We start from the raw sequence: 22,335 nt of genomic DNA, 5'->3' as shown, positions 1-22,335 counted from the left end.
ACGTCACCGTTTTAGCGATCAACTATTCCTTTGCCAATTTTCATCAACTTTGTCTGATGTTCATTCTCAGCTAATTTAGAGGTAATCTGACAAAGACTTTAGGAGCAGTTTAAATGAGTTTGTGAAAAAAAGTGTAAAAAAATTACAAAATCCAATATGGCCGACTTCCTGTTGGGGGGAGCTAATACAAACCAATTGCAAATATGTGCAGAGTCATAGTATCTACGCTCCTACCAAAATTTGAGAAGATTAGACAAATTGTGACACATCCACAGCTAATTTATTAAACGAATGAATTAGGGGGCGCTATAGAGTCCGCTAGCTACACATGAAAAAATTATCACAATATTTGTAAAGTGTTTTTAGATCTTATGGAATCTGACAGTTTTCAAGAATTTTTGAGCATTTCCGTAATGTCAAATATGCATTGAAACCTAGGTGGCGCTATAGAGCCAATGAAATATGTATATATGAAATTTCAATTTTTAATCAAAGGACCGCTTAAATCAAGCAGGCCTGTAAAGTTTCGTGAGTGTTCAACCTGTTTAACCTCCTCAAACACCTACCAACACCAGAATGTATTTACTTCCTATTTTAATGGGGTATCTCCAGCAATTCAACTGTCCGCCATTTCGTCCTCGTTTAAGATATCGACTATTCCTTCGCAATTTATCATCACAGATGGTAGTAGTTTATTGCTGACAAATATCAAGAGTATTCAACAAATTCCCTAGGAGGAGTTCGACAAAGTATGCAAAAAATGTGTGTAAAATGCACGTTTTTCAAAATGGCCGACTTCCTGTTGGGCGGAGTCAATGATACCCATGGTGACAATGTGTGTAATGATGTCTATTATGTTTCTGTAAAGTTTCATGATTTTTCAAACACCTGTGTTCTGACCATGCTAATGTTTCTATTTGGGCTAGTGTTGCGTCTCCATTAAATCAATTGCCCGCCATTTTGTAATTATTTAAGCTATCGACTATTCCTTCGCAATTTAGCACCAAGTATGTCTGGAGACTATACAAACCCAATTTTGAGGTAATCTGACGAAAACTCTAGGAGGAGTTTGAATGAGTATGTGAAAAATGTGTAAAAATTTCACAAATTCCAAAATGGCCGACTTCCTGTTGGGCGTGGCTAATGCATGCCAATTGGTAATATGTGCGGAATCATATTTTGTATGTTTCTACCAAATATCAAGAATATCAGAGAATTTTTGAGAAGGCCACGGCTAATTTATTAGTCGAACCAAATAGGGGGCGCTGTAGAGTCATCTAGCTACACACGACAAAAATGACAATATATATCTCAATCATTTCGAGGCCTTATTGAATCTGCTAATTATCAAGAGGCTGAGGGCTTTCCAAAAATGTCATATGAAATAGGTGGCGCTAGAGAGCTAATTAAAACTGAATGTACAAAATTCGAGTTGATTATCAAAGTACGGCCTGAGTAAAATAGGCATGTCAAAATGTATGAGTTTTCGAACATCATAACCCCCCCAAAACACCACGGGAAACATTTTATTTTGCGAATTCATGTCAAAATGGCCGACTTCCTGTTGGGCGGAGTCAAATAAATCCAAGTGATCCTTGTTCTTTATGAGGAGGTCAATGAGCATACCAAAGTTGGTGCACATTGGACAAACTTCATCCCGGCCAATGCCGACGTTTGGGGGCGCTATGGAGCTCCTGAACCACGCCCATGCCAATGCTCTATGGAACTTTAACATTTTCGCCAAGTTTGAGGCCTGTGCCAAAATGAGTGAGTTTTCCAGTATCAGAAATGCCTCAAAAATGAGCGAAAGGGTCAAGAAGCGTAATAATAATAACGAGTTGTCCCCCTGTCACAGGGGGACGTAGGGCCCTCGCACAACAGCGCAAATCGTACCGGGCCAAACCGAGAAACCGGTGAAAGTAATTTTGAGGTCTTAATAAGTGTGGTAATTTTCAAGAGTTTTCTATCCTGCCAAAAATGTGAAATACCCATTTAAAATACAGGTGGCGCTATAGAGCTGTTAAAACACATATATTTGAAATTCTAATCCTACATCAAAGAACAGCCTCAGATAAGCAGGCCGGTCAAATTTTGTGAGCTTTTCTCCGTTATAACTTCCTCAAAACACCTAGCATTACCTAGGTGTCAACCACCTGTTTTGATGTGGCATCTCAAATATTCAACCGTCCGCCATTTCCTCCTCGTTTGAGATATCGATTATTCCTTCACAATTTATCATCAGATATGTTCAATGTTTATTTTTACCAAATACCAAGAGAATTCATTAAATTTTCTAGGAGTAGTTTGACAACATACGCAAAAAATGTATGTAGAATTCAGATATTTCAAAATGGCCGACTTCCTGTTGGGCGGAGTCAGTCCTACCAATAATGAAAACGTGTCTAAAGATGTCTCTTGTGTTTTTGCCAAGTTTCATGAATTTTTAATCATCTGTGTTCTGACTGTGTCATGGTTTCACTTTGGTTTAGTGTTGCGTCTCTAGTCAATCAATTGCTCGCCATTACGTCACCGTTTTAGCGATCAACTATTCCTTTGCCAATTTTCATCAACTTTGTCTGATGTTCATTCTCAGCTAATTTAGAGGTAATCTGACAAAGACTTTAGGAGCAGTTTAAATGAGTTTGTGAAAAAAAGTGTAAAAAAATTACAAAATCCAATATGGCCGACTTCCTGTTGGGCGGAGCTAATACAAACCAATTGCAAATATGTGCAGAGTCATAGTATCTACGCTCCTACCAAAATTTGAGAAGATTAGACAAATTTTGAAACATCAACAGCTAATTTATTAAACAAACGAATTAGGGGGCGCTATAGAGTCCGCTAGCTACACATGAAAAAATTATCACAATATTTGTAAAGTGTTTTTAGATCTTATGGAATCTGACAGTTTTCAAGAGTTTTTGAGCATTTCCGTAATGTCAAATATGCATTGAAACCTAGGTGGCGCTATAGAGCCAATGAAATATGTATATATGAAATTTCAATTTTTAATCAAAGGACCGCTTAAATCAAGCAGGCCTGTAAAGTTTCGTGAGTGTTCAACCTGTTTAACCTCCTCAAACACCTACCAACACCAGAATGTATTTACTTCCTATTTTAAAGGGGTATCTCCAGCAATTCAACTCTCTGCCATTTCGTCCTCGTTTAAGATATCGACTATTCCTTCGCAATTTATCATCACAGATGGTAGTAGTTTATTGCTGACAAATATCAAGAGTATTCAACAAATTCCCTAGGAGGAGTTCGACAAAGTATGCAAAAAATGTGTGTAAAATGCACGTTTTTCAAAATGGCCGACTTCCTGTTGGGCGGAGTCAATGATACCCATGGTGACAATGTGTGTAATGATGTCTATTATGTTTCTGTAAAGTTTCATGATTTTTCAAACACCTGTGTTCTGACCATGCTAATGTTTCTATTTGGGCTAGTGTTGCGTCTCCATTAAATCAATTGCCCGCCATTTTGTAATTGTTTAAGCTATCGACTATTCCTTCGCAATTTAGCACCAAGTATGTCTGGAGACTATACAAACCCAATTTTGAGGTAATCTGACGAAAACTCTAGGAGGAGTTTGAATGAGTATGTGAAAAATGTGTAAAAATTTCACAAATTCCAAAATGGCCGACTTCCTGTTGGGCGTGGCTAATGCATGCCAGTTGGTAATATGTGCGGAATCATATTTTGTATGTTTCTACCAAATATCAAGAATATCAGAGAATTTTTGAGAAGGCCACGGCTAATTTATTAGTCGAACCAAATAGGGGGCGCTGTAGAGTCATCTAGCTACACACGACAAAAATGACAATATATATCTCAATCATTTCGAGGCCTTATTGAATCTGCTAATTATCAAGAGGCTGAGGGCTTTCCAAAAATGTCATATGAAATAGGTGGCGCTAGAGAGCTAATTAAAACTGAATGTACAAAATTCGAGTTGATTATCAAAGTACGGCCTGAGTCAAATAGGCATGTCAAAATGTATGAGTTTTCGAACATCATAACCCCCCCAAAACACCATGGGAAACATTTTATTTTGCGAATTCATGTCAAAATGGCCGACTTCCTGTTGGGCGGAGTCAAATAAATCCAAGTGATCCTTGTTCTTTATGAGGAGGTCAATGAGCATACCAAAGTTGGTGCACATTGGACAAACTTCATCCCGGCCAATGCCGACGTTTGGGGGCGCTATGGAGCTCCTGAACCACGCCCATGCCAATGCTCTATGGAACTTTAACATTTTCGCCAAGTTTGAGGCCTGTGCCAAAATGAGTGAGTTTTCCAGTATCAGAAATGCCTCAAAAATGAGCGAAAGGGTCAAGAAGCGTAATAATAATAATAATAACGAGTTGTCCCCCTGTCACAGGGGGACGTAGGGCCCTCGCACAACAGCGCAAATCGTACCGGGCCAAACCGAGAAACCAGTGAAAGTAATTTTGAGGTCTTATTAAGTGTGGTAATTTTCAAGAGTTTTCTATCCTGCCAAAAATGTGAAATACCCTTTTAAAATACAGGTGGCGCTATAGAGCTGTTAAAACACATGTATTTGAAATTCTAATTCTAGATCAAACAACAGCCTCAGATAAGCAGGCCGGTCAAAGTTTGTGAGCTTTTCTCTCTTATAACGTCCTCAAAACTCATAGCATTACCTATGTGTCAACCTCCAGTTTTGATGTGGCATCTCAAACATTCAACCGTCCGCCATTCCCTGCTCGTTTAAGATATCGACTATTTCTTCACAATTTATCATCAGATATGTTCAATGTTTATATTTACCAAATACCAAGAGAATTCAACAAAATTTCTAGGAGTAGTTTGACAACATACGCAAAAAATGTATGCAAAATTCAGATATTTCAAAATGGCCGACTTCCTGTTGGGCGGAGTCAGTCCTACCAATACTGAAAACGTGTCTAATGATGTCTCTTGTGTTTTTGCCAAGTTTCATGAATTTTTAATCATCTGTGTTCTGACTGTGTCATGGTTTCACTTTGGTTTAGTGTTGCGTCTCTATTCAATCAATTGCTCGCCATTACGTCACCGTTTTAGCGATCAACTATTCCTTTGGCAATTTTCATCAACTGTGTCTGATGTTCATTCTCAGCTAATTTAGAGGTAATCTGACAAAGACTTTAGGAGCAGTTTAAATGAGTTTGTGAAAAAAAGTGTAAAAAAATGACAAAATCCAATATGGCCGACTTCCTGTTGGGCGGAGCTAATACAAACCAATTGCAAATATGTGCAGAGTCATAGTATCTACGCTCCTACCAAAATTTGAGAAGATTAGACAAATTGTGACACGTCCACAGCTAATTTATTAAACGAATGAATTAGGGGGCGCTATAGAGTCCGCTAGCTACACATGAAAAAATTATCACAATATTTGTAAAGTGTTTTTAGATCTTATGGAATCTGACAATTTTCAAGAGTTTTTGAGCATTTCCGTAATGTCAAATATGCATTGAAACCTAGGTGGCGCTATAGAGCCAATGAAATATGTATATATGAAATTTAAATTTTTAATCAAAGGACCGCTTAAATCAAGCAGGCCTGTAAAGTTTCGTGAGTGTTCAACCTGTTTAACCTCCTCAAACACCTACCAACACCAGAATGTATTTACTTCCTATTTGAATGGGGTATCTCCAGCAATTCAACTGTCCGCCATTTCGTCCTCGTTTAAGATATCGACTACTCCTTCGCAATTTATCATCACGGATGGTAGTAGTTTATTGCTGACAAATATCAAGAGTATTCAACAAATTCCCTAGGAGGAGTTCGACAAAGTATGCAAAAAATGTGTGTAAAATGCACTTTTTTCAAAATGGCCGACTTCCTGTTGGGCGGAGTCAATCATATCAACACTGAAAACGTGTGTAATGATGTCTTTTATGTTTTTGCCAAGTTTCATGAATTTCCAAGCAGCTGTGTTCTGACCATGCTAATGTTTCTATTTGGTTTAGTGTTGTGTCTGTATTAAATCAACTGCCCGCCATTACGTCATCGTTTCAGCTATCGACTATTCCTTCGCAATTTAGCACCACGTATGTCTGGAGACAATCCACAGACCATTTAGTTGTAATCTGACAAAGACTCTAGGAGGAGTTCGAATGAGTTCGTGAAAAATGTGTAAAAATTTAACATTTTTCAAAATGGCCGACTTCCTGTTGGGCGGAGCTAATACATGCCAATGGGTATTATGTGTGGCATCGTAATATCTATTTTTCTACCAAAAATCTTGAACATTGGGGAAAATTTGAGACAGCTACCGCTAATTTATTAGCCTAAACCAAATAGGGGGCGCTGTAGAGTCATTTAGCTCCACATTAGAAAAACGATTACATTTCTCGAAATCATTTAAAGGCATTATTGGGTCTGCTTATTTAGAAGAGGCTAAGAGCTTTCTATAAATGTCATATAAAATAGGTGGCGCTAGAGAGCTGATAAATTATGAATATGAAAAATTCCAATTTTACATCAAAGTACAGCCTATGCCCAATATGCCTGTGAAATTTTATGAGTTTTCGAACATCGTAACCCACCCAAAACACCACGGGAAACTTTTTATTTTGCGACTTCCTGCCAAAATGGCAGACTTCCTGTTAGGCGGAGTCAAATAAATCCAAGTGATTCTTGATCGGTATAATGAGGTCAATGAGCTTACCAAAGTTGGTGCACATTGGACAAACTTTATCCCGGCCACTAGCAACGTTTGGGGGCGCTATAGAGCTCCTGATCAACGCCCAAGCCCAGGAACTGTGAAATTTCAAATTTTTCACCGGCTTTGATGTCTGTGCCAAAATTCAAGAGTTTTCGAGTATCAGAAAGGCCTCAAAAATGGGCGCGAAGTTTAAAAATAAAAATAATAATAATAATAATAATAATAATAATAAACGGACCAAAAACAATAGGGCTTTGCACCTCCGGTGCAGGCTTCGCCTGCGCCTTCGGTGCTCGGGCCCTAATAAACGGACCAAAAACAATAGGGCTTTGCACCTCCGGTGCAGGCTTCGCCTGCGCCTTCGGTGCTCGGGCCCTAATAATAATAATAAACGGACCAAAAACAATAGGGCTTTGCACCTCCGGTGCAGGCTTCGCCTGCGCCTTCGGTGCTCGGGCCCTAATAAACATTCCAAAAACAATAGGGCTTTGCACCTCCGGTGCAGGCTTCGCCTGCGCCTTCGGTGCTCGGGCCCTAATAATAATAATAATAATAATAATAAACGGACCAAAAACAATAGGGCTTTGCACCTCCGGTGCAGGCTTCGCCTGCGCCTTCGGTGCTCGGGCCCTAATAAACGCACCAAAAACAATAGGGCTTTGCACCTCCGGTGCAGGCTTCGCCTGCGCCTTCGGTGCTCGGGCCCTAATAATAAACGGACCAAAAACAATAGGGCTTTGCACCTCCGGTGCAGGCTTCGCCTGCGCCTTCGGTGCTCGGGCCCTAATAATAAACGGACCAAAAACAATAGGGCTTTGCACCTCCGGTGCAGGCTTCGCCTGCGCCTTCGGTGCTCGGGCCCTAATAATAAACGGACCAAAAACAATAGGGCTTTGCACCTCCGGTGCAGGCTTCGCCTGCGCCTTCGGTGCTCGGGCCCTAATAACCACTGTATTAAATAGACACAGCTTTTTTTTATAGACATTACCCTGGATATTACAGATTTTTGAATATGGGGCAATTTGCAATTTATTTATGTGTTGGTTACTATGGAATGGTGGTGGGATTTCTGCAAATGTTCAAATGTAAACATTACTATGTGTGCAGTATATGCAACATATACATTTGCACTGTTAAAAATATTATATAATTATAAAAAGTGTGACTGAAACGATGTGTCTACACTGTGTTTCCCGAGGCTTTGGGTGGGGTGGGTGAGGTATAGGTTTTTTTTTATTTTGCTGTGGATGTTGGTAGATGGGTGGGGTCCATTTTGCTTGGGGCCCCCAAATGCCTTGAAATGTCCCTGAGCATGATGGGAAATAATCTCAAAAGGAAATAAATACTGTCTTTCAAATAATGAATCAGATACATTTGTAGTGTTTAAGGCATTTGCATCCAAATTAAAACAATAATAAATGGACTGGAGTTTGGCCTAAAGGACAGCTGACCTGCGTCAATAATGGAGAGCCGGACAGAAAGACAGACGGGTTTTTTTTTGCTGTGTGTGAGAATTATGTGTGCATGTCGAGTTTTGCAGAGTGAGGTATTCTTAAAGTGTTATTAACGCAACCACACACTTCCTTAGAACATGAAACCAAAAAAAAAATCCTCTAAAAAGGCTATCAGCTTTCAGCGAGTTCCTCATTACATAAGCTTTCTCATTAAACAGTGCTGCATCTTTTTCTATTTCTCTTCAGTCACGTTATTTTAAAGAAAAGCCAGAAGAAAGGAGACATCAGCACATCAGCATCAGCGTTCAAACACTGACCATTTCTTTATTGCTAATTTATTTGTATTACTAATATCAATATTTGAGTACAGTTGTATATAGAAGGCATAAAATGCTCATGAGATGCTTATAGGCATGTCCTCTAGTATCAAATTTCTAAATTATAATCATTTATAACAGGAAAACAGGAAAGCTTTAGTTTGTCTATTACTACATCTATTAAATGTGTCCCTTTGCTAAAATCCACTTTTTTCTTGTTCTTTGTGAAATACAGTAGGTCTGAGTTGTATATGATGCTGCACATGAAACACTTCCTCAACCTCCATTATCTGCAGTAGCTAGTAAAAGAAAGTATTCAGGAAAAAGCGTCGATCAGGAAAAGCTCCGTGTTTACGTCAACCCATGAATTAGAATTCATGGCCCCGCCCACCTTGGCTCGCAACTGCTCACCGGCAGTGATAAGACATGACAAGACAGTGCTAGGAACAACATGGCAGTTTGTTCCTGTGTTATGTGTATTTGATTGAAAATAAACTAGTAATCAAGATATTGATACATTTTCCAGCTTATTTTACCCCCGGATCAGATGAGGACTCTTTGTGGGTTGTTAAACAGCTTTAGGATGTGTGTTAGCTAGCTACGTTAGCTAAGTTGTGTGTGTAGTTAGCGTTAGCCAGCTAAGTTAGCTAGGTTATGTGTGTGTTAGTTAGCTAGTTTAAATATGTGTAAGTTAGCTAGGTTAAATATGTGTTAGTTAGCTAGTTTAAATATGTGTTAGTTAGCTAGTTTAAATATGTGTTAGTTAGCTAGGTTATGTCAAAGTCAAAGTCAAAGTGGTTTTTATTGTCATTTCAGCTATATACAGAGTACACAGTGAAACGAAACAACGTTCCTCCAAGGACCATGGTGCACATAAACACAGTGTAGACAGAACAATAGTGCAACAGTACAAAAGTGCAGACAGACAATACAACACAATACAGACAAAGAATAATAAATAACAAGACAGTGTGCAAATTTTGCAGTGTGCAAAAAAGACCAGGTGAGGTAGTAATTACTCTATTACACAGTGTGCAATAGAGTCCAGTGAGGTAGTAGGGTTTTTAGTGCTTTCCATTTTCTGGGGTAAGTGGGGTAAGAGTGTGTGTGCATGTACAGAAAAACCATCAGTTCAGTCTCTGCAGTTAAGGAGTCTGATGGCTTGGGGGTAGAAGCTGTTGCAGAATCTGGTCGTGCTGGACCGGATGCTGCGGTACCTTCTTCCCGAAGGCAGGAGGGAGAATAGTTCGTGTGAGGGATGAGTGGGGTCATTCACAATGCTGGTTGCTTTGCGGATGCTGCGGGTGGTGTAAATGTCCGTGATGGAGGGGAGAGAGACGCCGATGATCCTCTCAGCTGTCCTCACAATACGCTGGAGGGTCTTGCGGTCAGAGACGGTGCAGGTCCCAAACCAGGCAGTGATGCAGCTGCCCAAGATGCTCTCAATGGTCCCTCTATAGAAGAGTGCGAGGATGGGTGGAGGGAGACGGGCCTTTCTCAGCTTCCGGAGGAAGTAGAGACGCTGCTGGGCTTTCTTGGCTGTAGAGCTGGTGTTCAGGGTCCAGGTGAGGTTATCTGCTAAGTGGACACCAAGGAACTTGGTGCTCTTAACAATCTCCACAGAGGACCCGTCGATGTTGAGTGGAGAGTGGGTGTGTTGTGCTCTCCTGAAGTCAACAACCATTTCCTTTGTCTTGTCCACATTCAGGTGAAGGTTGTTGACTGTACACCAGTCTGTCAGCCGCTGCACCTCCTCTCTGTATGCTGACTCGTCGCCTTTGGTGATGAGACCCAGCACGGTTGTATCATCGGCGAACTTGATAAAGCTGTTAGAACTGTGTTTTGCAGCACAGTCATGAGTCAGCAGGGTGAACAGCAAAGGACTCAGGACACTGCCCTGGGGGGCCCCCGTGTTCATTGTGATGGTGCTGGAGGTGCTGCCCCCGAACCGGACTGACTGGGGTCTCCCCGTCAGAAAGTCCAGGATCCAGTTGCAGAGGGGGGTGTTGAGGCCGAGCGAGCTTAGCTTCCTGGTGAGGTTCTGTGGGATGATGGTGTTGAATGCTGAACTGAAGTCTATAAACAGCATTCTGACGTAAGTGTCCTTCTTCTCCAGGTGGGTGAGGGAGAGATGAAGGGTGGTGGTGATGGCATCGTCCGTGGAGCGATTGGGACGATACGCAAACTGCAGGGGGTCCAGTGAAGAGGGCAGTTGTGTCTTGATGTTCCTCATGACTAGCCTCTCGAAGCACTTCATGATGATGGGTGTAAGTGCAACGGGACGGTAGTCATTGAGGCAGGACACTGTGGACTTCTTCGGCACGGGGACGATGGTGGTGGACTTGAGGCACGTTGGGACAGTGGCGCTGCACAGGGAGATGTTGAAGATGTCCGTGAGAACATCTGTCAGCTGGTCTGCGCACTCCCTGAGCACTCTGCCGGGGATGTTGTCTGGTCCTGCAGCTTTTTGTGGGTTGACTCTGCGCAGAGTGTTCCTCACATCCACTGCAGTTAGGCACAACACCTGCTCGTCCGGCTTGGGCATGGTCTTTCTCGCCATCGTGTTGTTTTGTGCCTCAAACCGTGTGTAGCCAGTGGGACTGGGAACAGTGTATAATTTGCCTCGAATAGGCATTGGTCGAGCTTCCCGGGTTTTCTAGACGGGCAGGTATATGGGCAGCTATGGGGGTCCTGGTTAGCATGAGCAGCGGTGCTAGCACTATTGACGGCGTTCAGCGCGAGGTACAGCAGCAATCCGGGAGTAGAAGGTGTGTTTTTAACTTAATTTTGTAATGTTTGAGCACCTGCTTAGCATTTTTAGTATATCGTGGCTTAGCACAGCATGTGTTTTTAGGACTAGACTGGGACTGAGGTGCTGGTCGGAGCGGCTGGGTATGTGTGTGTGCTGGCGTTAGTGTGCCGCGGCACTGAGTAATATAGAGAGCTCTGAAGTTAACGACAGGTATGTTGTGGCTGTTTAATTTACCCTTCCACTCATTTATATTTAAATTTTAATTAGTAATCCAGCCCTTGTCTTTATGTTTAGCTGAACTGCAGTACGCCGTGCTACTACGCTGACTGGGAGAACGATAAACGTGCTGTTTGTGTGTGGGGTATGTATATCAACATTTAGCTGAATAATGTATAACCTATATTCTTATATTGTCTGGCTTAGCTGGTGTTTGTTTTCCGTGGTTTAAATAACGTGAATATTTTAATTTAAACGTGTGTTATTCTCTTGCCCCTCTGTGTTAACAGATGCCAGATTCGTTTAATAGGGCTAGCTGCTGTTTTCTTTTAGCTGATGTTTTCTTTTAGACGTTTTTTGTAAAGGTATTTTTACAGCAATTGCTGTTTCTGTTTACAAAATAAGTGTATGTGCTGCTCAGAACATTTATTTATTTATTTTTATGTTTATGTTCTATTAGTGGTAACAAAGTCTAGATCTGGCCAACTAAGCTACTTGTGGGCGATAAGCTTAGGAAAGTGAATGCTATTTGTATGGTACTGGAGTGGTGTGTAGTCACTGAACTTTGGATTTGTAGTGGAAAGTATCACTATCTACCATTTATTATTTTGATTTCTCTTACTGATTTGCAGTGTTCCCTTATTTTGTTTACTTTATGTAATAGCATCCAAACCCTAACTAGAAGCCTGAAGCTTAGTTGTGGTATATGTTTTATTTTGTTACCAAAGGTTTGTTTGTTATTTTTTTTTCCATTTTAATAAAATCTTTTAACGTGTCAGTTAACCTGTGACCAAATAAAGAATATTTCTATTTTTCTTAAAAGTGACCTGTGTGCATTTTTACTTACAGAGCTCCCCTTTGCTCTAGGTATAAACCAAGGGGTGGCGTAGTTGGTTTAGTTTTATTTATTTATTTATTTTTCTTTGTAAGTAGCCAAATAGGGCGTTTAGGGTCGCCACATTTTGGCGTAGTCGGCAGGATATTTCTTTATTTGGTCACTGTGGGGTTGGCTGACAAGTTGTTTTAGTATTTTGTTTTTTTTTTGTTTGAGCAGAGCAGAGCAGCACTTATTTAAGTATTTTAGCTTTTGGAGAAAACAGCAGCTAGCTAACTGGTGTGTGGGACCAAGCCTGGGTGGAAATGGACGACGAGCTACAGAGATTGAGGGAGCAGGTGGAGCAGCTGCAGACCGAGAACGAGAGACTTTCTGTAAGCCAACGTGCTGGGGCCGGTGATGCTCAGCCAGCACGAAGAGACCAGGCATTGTACATTCCAAGGGAACGAAAGTGTCCCAAATTCTCTGGCTCCATGAGCTCAGGTGCTCTTTCCATTGAAGAATGGATAGGAGAAGCTCAAAGTTGTATTAGATCTAAACACATGTCTGACTTTGATAAAGCAATGTTTCTGTATGATCATCTAGAGGGAGAAGCTCGTAATGAGATCAAATACAGGCCTTCAGCCATTAAAGAAAGCCACATTGAAATAATCACTGTTTTACAAGAAATTTACGGGTGTAGGAAGTCTTATGTTTATTGGCAGCAGTGTTTTTTTGATAGGAGACAAAAGGAGGGAGAGTCTTTATTTGAGTTTTCACATGCTTTGATGGAGTTAATGGGAAGAGTTAAACAGTGTAACAGTGGTTCCATTGCCAACTCTGATATGGTGTTGAGAGATCAATTTTGTGAAAATGTAATGGATCATGCTTTGCGCAGGGAGCTCAAGAGGTTGGTGTGGGCGAATGCGCGGCTCTCACTTTTGGATGTGCGACAGGAGGCCATTAGGTGGTTGGAGGAGGATCGGCCTAGTCGTAATAGGAGTCAACGCATGGTGGTACGTAACAGTGATGATTTTATTTCACAGTGTGATTCAGTAACTTCACATTCTTCCGAATTGGCTGAACTAAAGCACTTCGTTTTAAAACAGCAAGCACAATTGGATATGTTAACTAGACACTTGGCACCTGCAAATAGTAATCCTCGCACTGCTCCAGCTAGAGATGGCAGGTTTAGACGCACCCGTGATGGCCAGCCGGTTTGCCTTAGGTGCAATCAACCTGGCCATATAGCCCGTTATTGCCAAACGAATCTGCCTCCTCCTCCTCCTAATGACAGACCTGTACATTCTGTGCCCTCTGGTCGTGTGAATAGCCAGTCGGAAAACTAGAAATTCCCAGTGTGCAGAGCCACACTCTGGGAAATCATTTATCTGGCTCCTGTCTTTCTCCCAGTTCAGGTTTTAATAATCTAGTTGGTAACTGCCCTATTGTATCTGTTTTTATGGGAGAAATAGAAGTGCCTTGTCTAATTGATACCGGGTCTATGGTAACTACCATCACGGAGAGTTTTTTTTTTAAACATTTTTCGCATATGCAACGTAAGGATTGCAAGTGGTTGGGTCTGAAAGCAGCAAATGGGCTAGATATACCATACACAGGCTACATTGAGTTGAGTGTAGTAGTTTTGGGGCAGCACATTCCAGAAAGGGGAGTGTTGATAGTTAAAGATCCTGAACACGTTGTTTTGCGTGACCGTAAGTCTGCCACTCCTGGAATTTTAGGCATGAACGTACTCGAAGCATGTTATCAGGTTCTTTTTGAGCAGCACGGTTCAGAACTGTTCCAGTCCCCTTCCGTGCAGTCTGCGAACCCGGCATTTAGGCGTGCTCTGAAACAGATTGAGAAGATCGAAGCGTTTTTTAATGCTACTTCCCCATTTACTGTAAAAGTGCAAGGTAGAAAGCCTATCTGTGTACATGCTGGCACTTTGTCTTTGGTTCCTGTTACCTGCCCCCAGTTAGATTCTGTTGAGTTTCTTCTTGAGCCGCTTGATTTTAATTATGGGCATCTTCCTGAGGGTTTACTCCTGTCTCCTGCATTTGTTTCAGCCAAGAAAGGGTTGTTGTATGCCCCTATTGTCAATGTCAGTGGTGCAGATGTCTGGCTCCCCCCACGTCATGCGATTGGTACAGTACAACCTGGAACAGTAACCTCCTTGCCAACGTCCTCTTCTGTTTCAATCAGTCCATCTTGGGAGGAGTGTCTTGCATTCGTGTCCATTCAAGAAACTGCTTCTGGTCCCAAGTCTCCCCATGGCCTTCTTTCTGATATCGAAGGGTTGAGTGAAGAACAAATGGCAGCGGTGAGTTTACTTTTTGATCAATACCAAGATATCTTTGCCCAAACCGAAGGAGATTTGGGGTGTACTACTCTTTTGACCCATGAGATCCCACTGCTAGACGAAGTTCCAGTTCGCCAACCCTATCGACGTATCCCTCCCTCTCAGTATGAAGCAGTCAAGCTTCATATCCAGCAACTTTTAGATAGCAAGGTAATTAGAAACAGCGCTAGTCCGTACTCATTCCCTTCTATTCTTGGTAACTAAAAAGGATGGAAGCCTTAGACTATGTGTCGATTACCGACAGCTAAATGCAAAGACCCGTCGTGACGCCTACCCTCTTCCCAGAATAGAGGAATCTTTGGATGCTCTAGCTGGTGCACAATGGTTCTCGACCCTGGATTTGGCCAGTGGTTATAACCAAGTTCCAGTGTCAGAAAAGGACAAGTATAAAACTGCTTTCTGTACCCCGTTTGGCTTGTTCGAATTCAATCGGATGCCTTTCGGACTTTGTAATGCCCCGGCTACCTTTCAAAGGCTGATGGAGCGCATGTTCGGCGATTGCCGCTACCAATCTGTCTTGCTATACCTTGACGATGTGATTGTGTTCTCTTCCAGTGTTGAACAACACCTGGAACGGCTAGCAGAAGTGTTCTCTCGTCTCCAGAAACAAGGGCTCAAAGTTAAACTGTCGAAGTGTCATTTCTTCCAGCCTCAAGTGAACTATCTTGGACATGTTGTGTCAAGGGAAGGCGTGGCCACAGATCCAGCAAAGATTGATGCAGTGAGAGGGTGGAGAAGGCCATCACATCTCGCAGAACTACGTTCTTTCCTTGGTTTCGCCAGCTATTATCGGCGGTTTGTGGAAGGGTTCTCAAAGCTGGCTGCTCCTCTACACCAGCTGGTTGGGAAGCTGGGCGGTGCCCGCCGGAAAGGAAAGACTCTGCCTGTCCTGTTGGCAGCCTCTTGGGATGAGAGGTGTGAAAAAGCATTCCAGTCATTAAAAGAGCGACTTACATCAGCCCCAGTTTTAGCATACGCAGATTTTAGCAAACATTTTATTGTGGAAGTTGATGCCAGTCATGGGGGGTTAGGTGCAGTGCTTTCCCAAGAACAGGAGGGCAAGGTGCGCCCTATTGCTTTTGCCAGCAGAGGACTGAGGCCAGCAGAGCGGAACATGGACAATTACAGCTCAATGAAATTGGAGCTTCTTGCCGTCAAATGGGCAGTAACGGAGAAATATCGTGAGTATTTGTTGGGAAACGAGGTCACCATTTTAACAGATAATAACCCATTGAGTCATCTTCAGACTGCGAAGCTTGGGGCTACGGAGCAACGCTGGGCATCACAATTGGCCTCTTTCAATTTTAAAATTAAATATCGTCCTGGTAAAAGTAACCAGAATGCTGACGCCTTGTCCAGGCAGTATGTGGATCGCTTTGCCATAGGGACCAAAGTCCCACTACTGAGGATGGAGCTTCTGGAGAGTGAACCAATGGTCCACAAGACAGGTCAGTGCACCGAAATGGTGGCACTTGCGGGGCGCTCCGCACTAGATTTGCACCTGCTGCAAGAGGCAGATCCAGTGATTGGACCAGTGTGCAAATTCCGTAAAGAAGGGAGGTACCCTAGAGCAGAGGAACGAGAAGCCCTGTCCAGTCCAACCAAGGCTCTATTTCGGCAGTGGGATCGTTTGCTGGAGAAGGATGGGGTCTTGTACAGAGCTGTTCAGCCATCTGGGGGTGGACCTGAGACATGTCAGCTGCTCCTTCCAAAACACTTGCAAGAAGAAGTCCTGTCCAGTGTACACGATGACCATGGGCACCAAGGGGTGGAGAGAACGCTCAAACTGCTTCAGAGTCGTTGTTTTTGGCCTGGCATGGCCAAGCATGTGGAGAGATGGTGCCAGCAGTGCCGAAGGTGTGTACTAAGCAAAGCAGTTCAACCAAAAATACGAGCATTCCAGGGCACCTTACAAGCAACTAGGCCTCATGAGATCTTGGCTATTGATTTTACTTTGTTGGAACCTGCAAGTGATGGGAGAGAAAATGTGTTGGTGCTCACGGATGTCTTCACCAAATATACTCAAGCCATCCCTACTAGAGATCAACGAGCGAGTACAGTGGCCCAGGTGCTGGTCCAACACTGGTTTCACCGCTTTGGATTACCCTCTCGAATCCATTCAGATCAAGGTAGGAACTTCGAAAGCATGTTGATTCAACAGCTGTGCAATATGTATGGGATCCAGAAGAGTAGGACTACAGCGTATAGGCCCCAAGGGAACGGACAATGCGAACGATTTAACCGGACACTGCACGACCTGCTGCGCACATTGCCTCAATCAGAGAAAAGACGTTGGCCTCATTATCTGTCACCGATGGTGTTTGCTTATAACACCACCCCTCACCAAACCACAGGGAAGACTCCATACTACCTCATGTTTGGGTACGAACCAAAGCTCCCAGTAGATTTCCTGTTGGGTATTGAGGAAGGTGACGAACCAGTAGACACTCTAGATGACTGGATTCTCAATCATCAACAAAGTTTGAGACTAGCTCGGGAGCAAGTGAGTGAAAGGGCAAGGAAACGGGCCCAACAACGGAACCAGAAACACAATGACCGAGTAAATGACACAGGCTTTGAAGAAGGGCAGCTGGTCTATAGGAGAAACCATTGGCATGGTCGAAACAAAATACAAGACCATTGGAATTCCCAAATGTACCGAGTGGTCCGGAGACCAACCAAAGAAGGAGCTGTGTACTCTGTGGTTCCGGTTTTTGAAGAGGGCCCGGTCCAACAGGTGCATCGAACAGAGTTAAGAGCAGTCCCGGAAGGGCAGGGGCAGGTACCAGTGGAAACCCCATCTACACCCAGTTCTGTGACCTCAGAAAGCGACACAGAGGAAGAAGCAGAATCCCTAATCCTATGCGTGGGAGGGAGCCATCCTGATGTTGATGCACCAGAAATTGAGGGTTTAGATGAGGTAAATGTTCCAGTCGAAGACATGCCTATTCGACGCTCAAGTAGGTCCACAGCAGGTCAGCATTCTAACCCCTTTAGACTCCCCCGTACAGTGGTTTTAGGAACCCTTGGAGAGGAGATCTAGCAGACTGGTTGTAGAGCTTCCATCGTCGGGGCACCGATTCCTTTGGAGGGGGTGGAATGTAGCCAGTGGGACTGGGAACAGTGTATAATTTGCCTCGAATAGGCATTGGTCGAGCTTCCCGGGTTTTCTAGACGGGCAGGTATATGGGCAGCTATGGGGGTCCTGGTTAGCATGAGCAGCGGTGCTAGCACTATTGACGGCGTTCAGCGCGAGGTACAGCAGCAATCCGGGAGTAGAAGGTGTGTTTTTAACTTAATTTTGTAATGTTTGAGCACCTGCTTAGCATTTTTAGTATATCGTGGCTTAGCACAGCATGTGTTTTTAGGACTAGACTGGGACTGAGGTGCTGGTCGGAGCGGCTGGGTATGTGTGTGTGCTGGCGTGAGTGTGCCGCGGCACTGAGTAATATAGAGAGCTCTGAAGTTAACGACAGGTATGTTGTGGCTGTTTAATTTACCCTTCCACTCATTTATATTTAAATTTTAATTAGTAATCCAGCCCTTGTCTTTATGTTTAGCTGAACTGCAGTACGCCGTGCTACTACGCTGACTGGGAGAACGATAAACGTGCTGTTTGTGTGTGGGGTATGTATATCAACATTTAGCTGAATAATGTATAACCTATATTCTTATATTGTCTGGCTTAGCTGGTGTTTGTTTTCCGTGGTTTAAATAACGTGAATATTTTAATTTAAACGTGTGTTATTCTCTTGCCCCTCTGTGTTAACAGATGCCAGATTCGTTTAATAGGGCTAGCTGCTGTTTTCTTTTAGCTGATGTTTTCTTTTAGACGTTTTTTGTAAAGGTATTTTTACAGCAATTGCTGTTTCTGTTTACAAAATAAGTGTATGTGCTGCTCAGAACTCTTGGTAGAGCATTTATTTATTTTTTTATTTTTATGTTTATGTTCTATTATTGGTAACAAAGTCTAGATCTGGCCAACTAAGCTACTTGTGGGCGATAAGCTTAGGAAAGTGAATGCTATTTGTATGGTACTGGAGTGGTGTGTAGTCACTGAACTTTGGATTTGTAGTGGAAAGTATCACTATCTACCATTTATTATTTTGATTTCTCTTACTGATTTGCAGTGTTCCCTTATTTTGTTTACTTTATGTAATAGCATCCAAACCCTAACTAGAAGCCTGAAGCTTAGTTGTGGTATATGTTTTATTTTGTTACCAAAGGTTTGTTTGTTATTTTTTTTTTCCATTTTAATAAAATCTTTTAACGTGTCAGTTAACCTGTGACCAAATAAAGAATATTTCTATTTTTCTTAAAAGTGACCTGTGTGCATTTTTACTTACAGAGCTCCCCTTTGCTCTAGGTATAAACCAAGGGGTGGCGTAGTTGGTTTAGTTTTATTTATTTATTTATTTTTCTTTGTAAGTAGCCAAATAGGGCGTTTAGGGTCGCCACACGTGCATAAAAGTTGTTTAGGGCATCAGGGAGGGAGGCATCACGTTCACAGGACGGTGGCATTGTCCTGTAGTTGGTGATTGCCTGGATGCCCTGCCACATGCGCCGCGCGTCACCCGTGTCCTTGAAGTGGCTGTGGATTCTCTGGGCGTGTGCACGCTTTGCCACTCTGATAGCTCTTGACAGGTCGGCTCTCGCTTTCCTCAGGGCCACCTTGTCACCCACTCTGAAGGCGGAGTCGCGGGTCCTCAGCAGCGCACGTACCTCAGCAGTCATCCAAGGCTTCTGGTTTGGGCGTGTGGTGATGGTCTTGGAGACAGTGACATCATCAATACACTTGCTGATGTAGCCAGTGACTGATGCTGCATACTCCTCCTAATCAACAGAATCGCCTTCAGTAGCAGCCTCCCTAAACATGTCCCATGCAGTGCACTCAAAACAGTCCTGAAGGGCAGAGATGGAGCCTGCCGGCCAGGTTTTCACCTGCTTCTGAACTGGTCTGGAGCGTCTGATGAGTGGTGTGTATGTTGGAGTCAGCCACACACACATGTGATCCGAGAAAGCGAGGTGGGGGCGGGGCTCCGCCCGGTACGCGCTGGGGATGTTTGTGTAAACAAGATCCAACGCGCTCGCTCCTCTCGTTGCAAAGTTCACATGTTGGTGGAATTTAGGGAGCACTGACTTGAGATTTGCGTGGTTGAAATCTCCGGCGATAATAAACAGTCCGTCTGGGTGTTTGTTTTGCAGATCGCTGATAGTCCGATAGAGTTCACACAGAGCCTCTTTAGCATTAGCACCAATGCTAGCGCTGGGTGGAATGTAGACAGCAGCTATTAGCACGGCGGAGAACTCCCGTACTAAATAAAAAGGTCTGCACTTGACTATCAGGAACTCCACCAGCGGAGAGCAGTGTTTGGCGACAGTCACAGCGTTGTTACACCATTCCGTGTTGATGTAAACACACACGCCTCCACCGCGGGTCTTCCCGGATAGAGCCGCACTTCTATCGGCTCTGAACACGGTTAGCCCGGCTAGCTGAATGGCGCTATCCGGAATGTTGTCGTAAAGCCATGATTCCACAAAAACCAAAACACAGCAGTCTCTGAACTCACGCTGGGTAGTTCGCTGGAGTCGGATGTAGTCCAGTTTATTGTCAAGGGAACAGACGTTTGCAAGAAAGAGCGATGGTATAGCCGGCCGGCTAGGACTAGCCTTTAGCCTCGCGCGGATCCCGGCTCTCTTTCCGCGCTTCCGCTTACGCTCGCACCGCTTGCGATGCCACTTCCGCTGGGCTCCGGCGTCAGGAAACACCGCGGGCTGGTGGCCTGGGTCTCTTAGCAGGCTAAGCTCAAGTAGCTAAGCTCAAGGAGCGTATGTGTGTGTTAGTTAGCTGGCTAAGTTAGCTAGGTTAAATGTGTGTTAGTTAGCTAGGTTATGTGTGTGCTAGTTAGCTAGGTTAAATGTGTGTTAGTTAGCTAGGTTATGTGTGTGCTAGTTAGCTAGGTTAAATGTGTGTTAGTTAGCTAGGTTATGTGTGTGCTAGTTAGCTAGGTTAAATGTGTGTTAGTTAGCTAGGTTATGTGTGTGCTAGTTAGCTAGGTTAAATGTGTGTTAGTTAGCTAGTTTAAATGTGTGTTAGTTAGCTAGGTTATTTGTGTTCACTTTATAATACTGTGACATGATCTGCAGTAACTCCTAAAGAAGAACACAGTAACTCATCAGTCATTAGTAATGGGTTACCATGTGCTGCTGTTAACTCCCGAAAAAAGAAGACAGTGACGCCTAATTAATTATGTATGAAGAACTCATGGACGCCTAGTTCGTTATCTAACACAAATATTTATTCATTTAAACGTGATTTCCCCCAGAATAAGGATGTAGGACACAGCCTACAGTAAAGCTGTATGTGAGCCATCACTTCTACTGAGCACATCTCCAGGAGGACTGAAGAAGAGCACAGGTTTAGAATAAACACCTGTAACTCACTGACAGAACATTATAAAATGGGGGTTAAGCAGATTACTGCACATTTCAGTGTGTCTAACATTTAGAAGATATTGAGGATACTAAGGTCAGTAAGGTTAATATATGATAAGTGGTGTCACTGACTTTAATATCACCACTGATAGAATAACCTTCAGCAGCAGATAAACACACTGATAGAGACTAGCGGTCCGGAGCTGTAGAATTACCGTAACTACCCTAATAATGCGCACTCAAAGTGTATGTGAGACTGCAAGGCTGAAGACGAATGTTTATAAGTTTGGTGCTTAATATTAAAGCAGTGATCATTAAACAAAATTGAGTACAGTCAGTCTTAGAGTCTTAGATGCCTTCTGGAGAACATAATTAATGTCTCCTATGTAATAATATTATGTTTCCTTTCCAAAATGGGGGTTAAGCAGACTACTACACTAATACTGTAGTATTTTACTATATGTTGCTAATATTTGGAAGATAATGAGGATAATAATGTAATTAATGTTACTACTACTACAAATGGTGTCACTGGCTTCAAATATGCCTTTAATATCACCACTGATCAAATAATTGTTTGTGTAGACTGATTTAGATCTATAGTTCCCCAGGTGGCATGTAAGGGTTTTCAGTAGTTAATGTTGATTTGAGCAGTAATTAATGAATAGTTAAAGGAGACATAATTAGTAAGTAGTTCTCCAGGAGATATGTAAGTCTCAGGAATTATTCCTCCTTAGTTACCTATTAACTATGGAACAGTATTATAAAGTGTTACCAAATAATTAATAATAAATAATATGCTCAATGTTTAATGTTAGATTAAATTACACTAGTTTAATGTACAGTAAATTCATTGTTTTGGTTAAATTACAGTGGACAAAAGGGCACACTTCTCGTGAGAATGTTCAGCTGCTAGGCGGATATGAGAGCTGTTGAAACCAAACTGTTTTCTGTTGTTTTGTTTACATCAGCAGCAGGCTCGCCAATAAACGCTCCCTTCCAAAAGTATTGCATCAGTGAGGTTGATGCCTTTCATTCTGCTGTAGACTGAAAAAATATGGGTTTGACATAAAAAGATTAACATGATATAAAATACCATCTGGATCTGGATCTGATACACAGTTCAGAAGATAGCACCTTCTGTCTGAACCCAATAATTTTTCTTGTGAGCAAAAGTAAAAATGAAAAAAGGTGGGTTTTGACACCACTATCATAAATATGATTTAATCTTGCCAATCTAATGCTGATATTTCTTAAAAATAACTCTTAAAAACTGAAATGCATCCAATAATATGCTTCGGGAAAAATA

General features: G+C 42.6%; 1 long non-coding RNA gene across 1 annotated transcript; it reads left to right on the top strand.

The window, feature by feature from the left end:
- Nucleotides 1-11,031: 11,031 nt before the first annotated feature.
- On the top strand, nucleotides 11,032-11,830 carry LOC111193296 (uncharacterized). Its single transcript, XR_007427058.1, has 3 exons — nucleotides 11,032-11,215; nucleotides 11,302-11,409; nucleotides 11,494-11,830. It is a non-coding gene; the product is annotated as an uncharacterized LOC111193296 (long non-coding RNA).
- The last annotated feature ends 10,505 nt before the right edge of the window (nucleotides 11,831-22,335 follow it).

Source organism: Astyanax mexicanus, chromosome 19 (assembly GCF_023375975.1).
Source record: "Astyanax mexicanus isolate ESR-SI-001 chromosome 19, AstMex3_surface, whole genome shotgun sequence".
NCBI lineage: Eukaryota > Metazoa > Chordata > Actinopteri > Characiformes > Acestrorhamphidae > Astyanax > Astyanax mexicanus.
The sequence above is the reverse complement of the archived record's forward strand: the minus strand, read 5'-3'. Positions and strand labels throughout refer to the sequence as shown.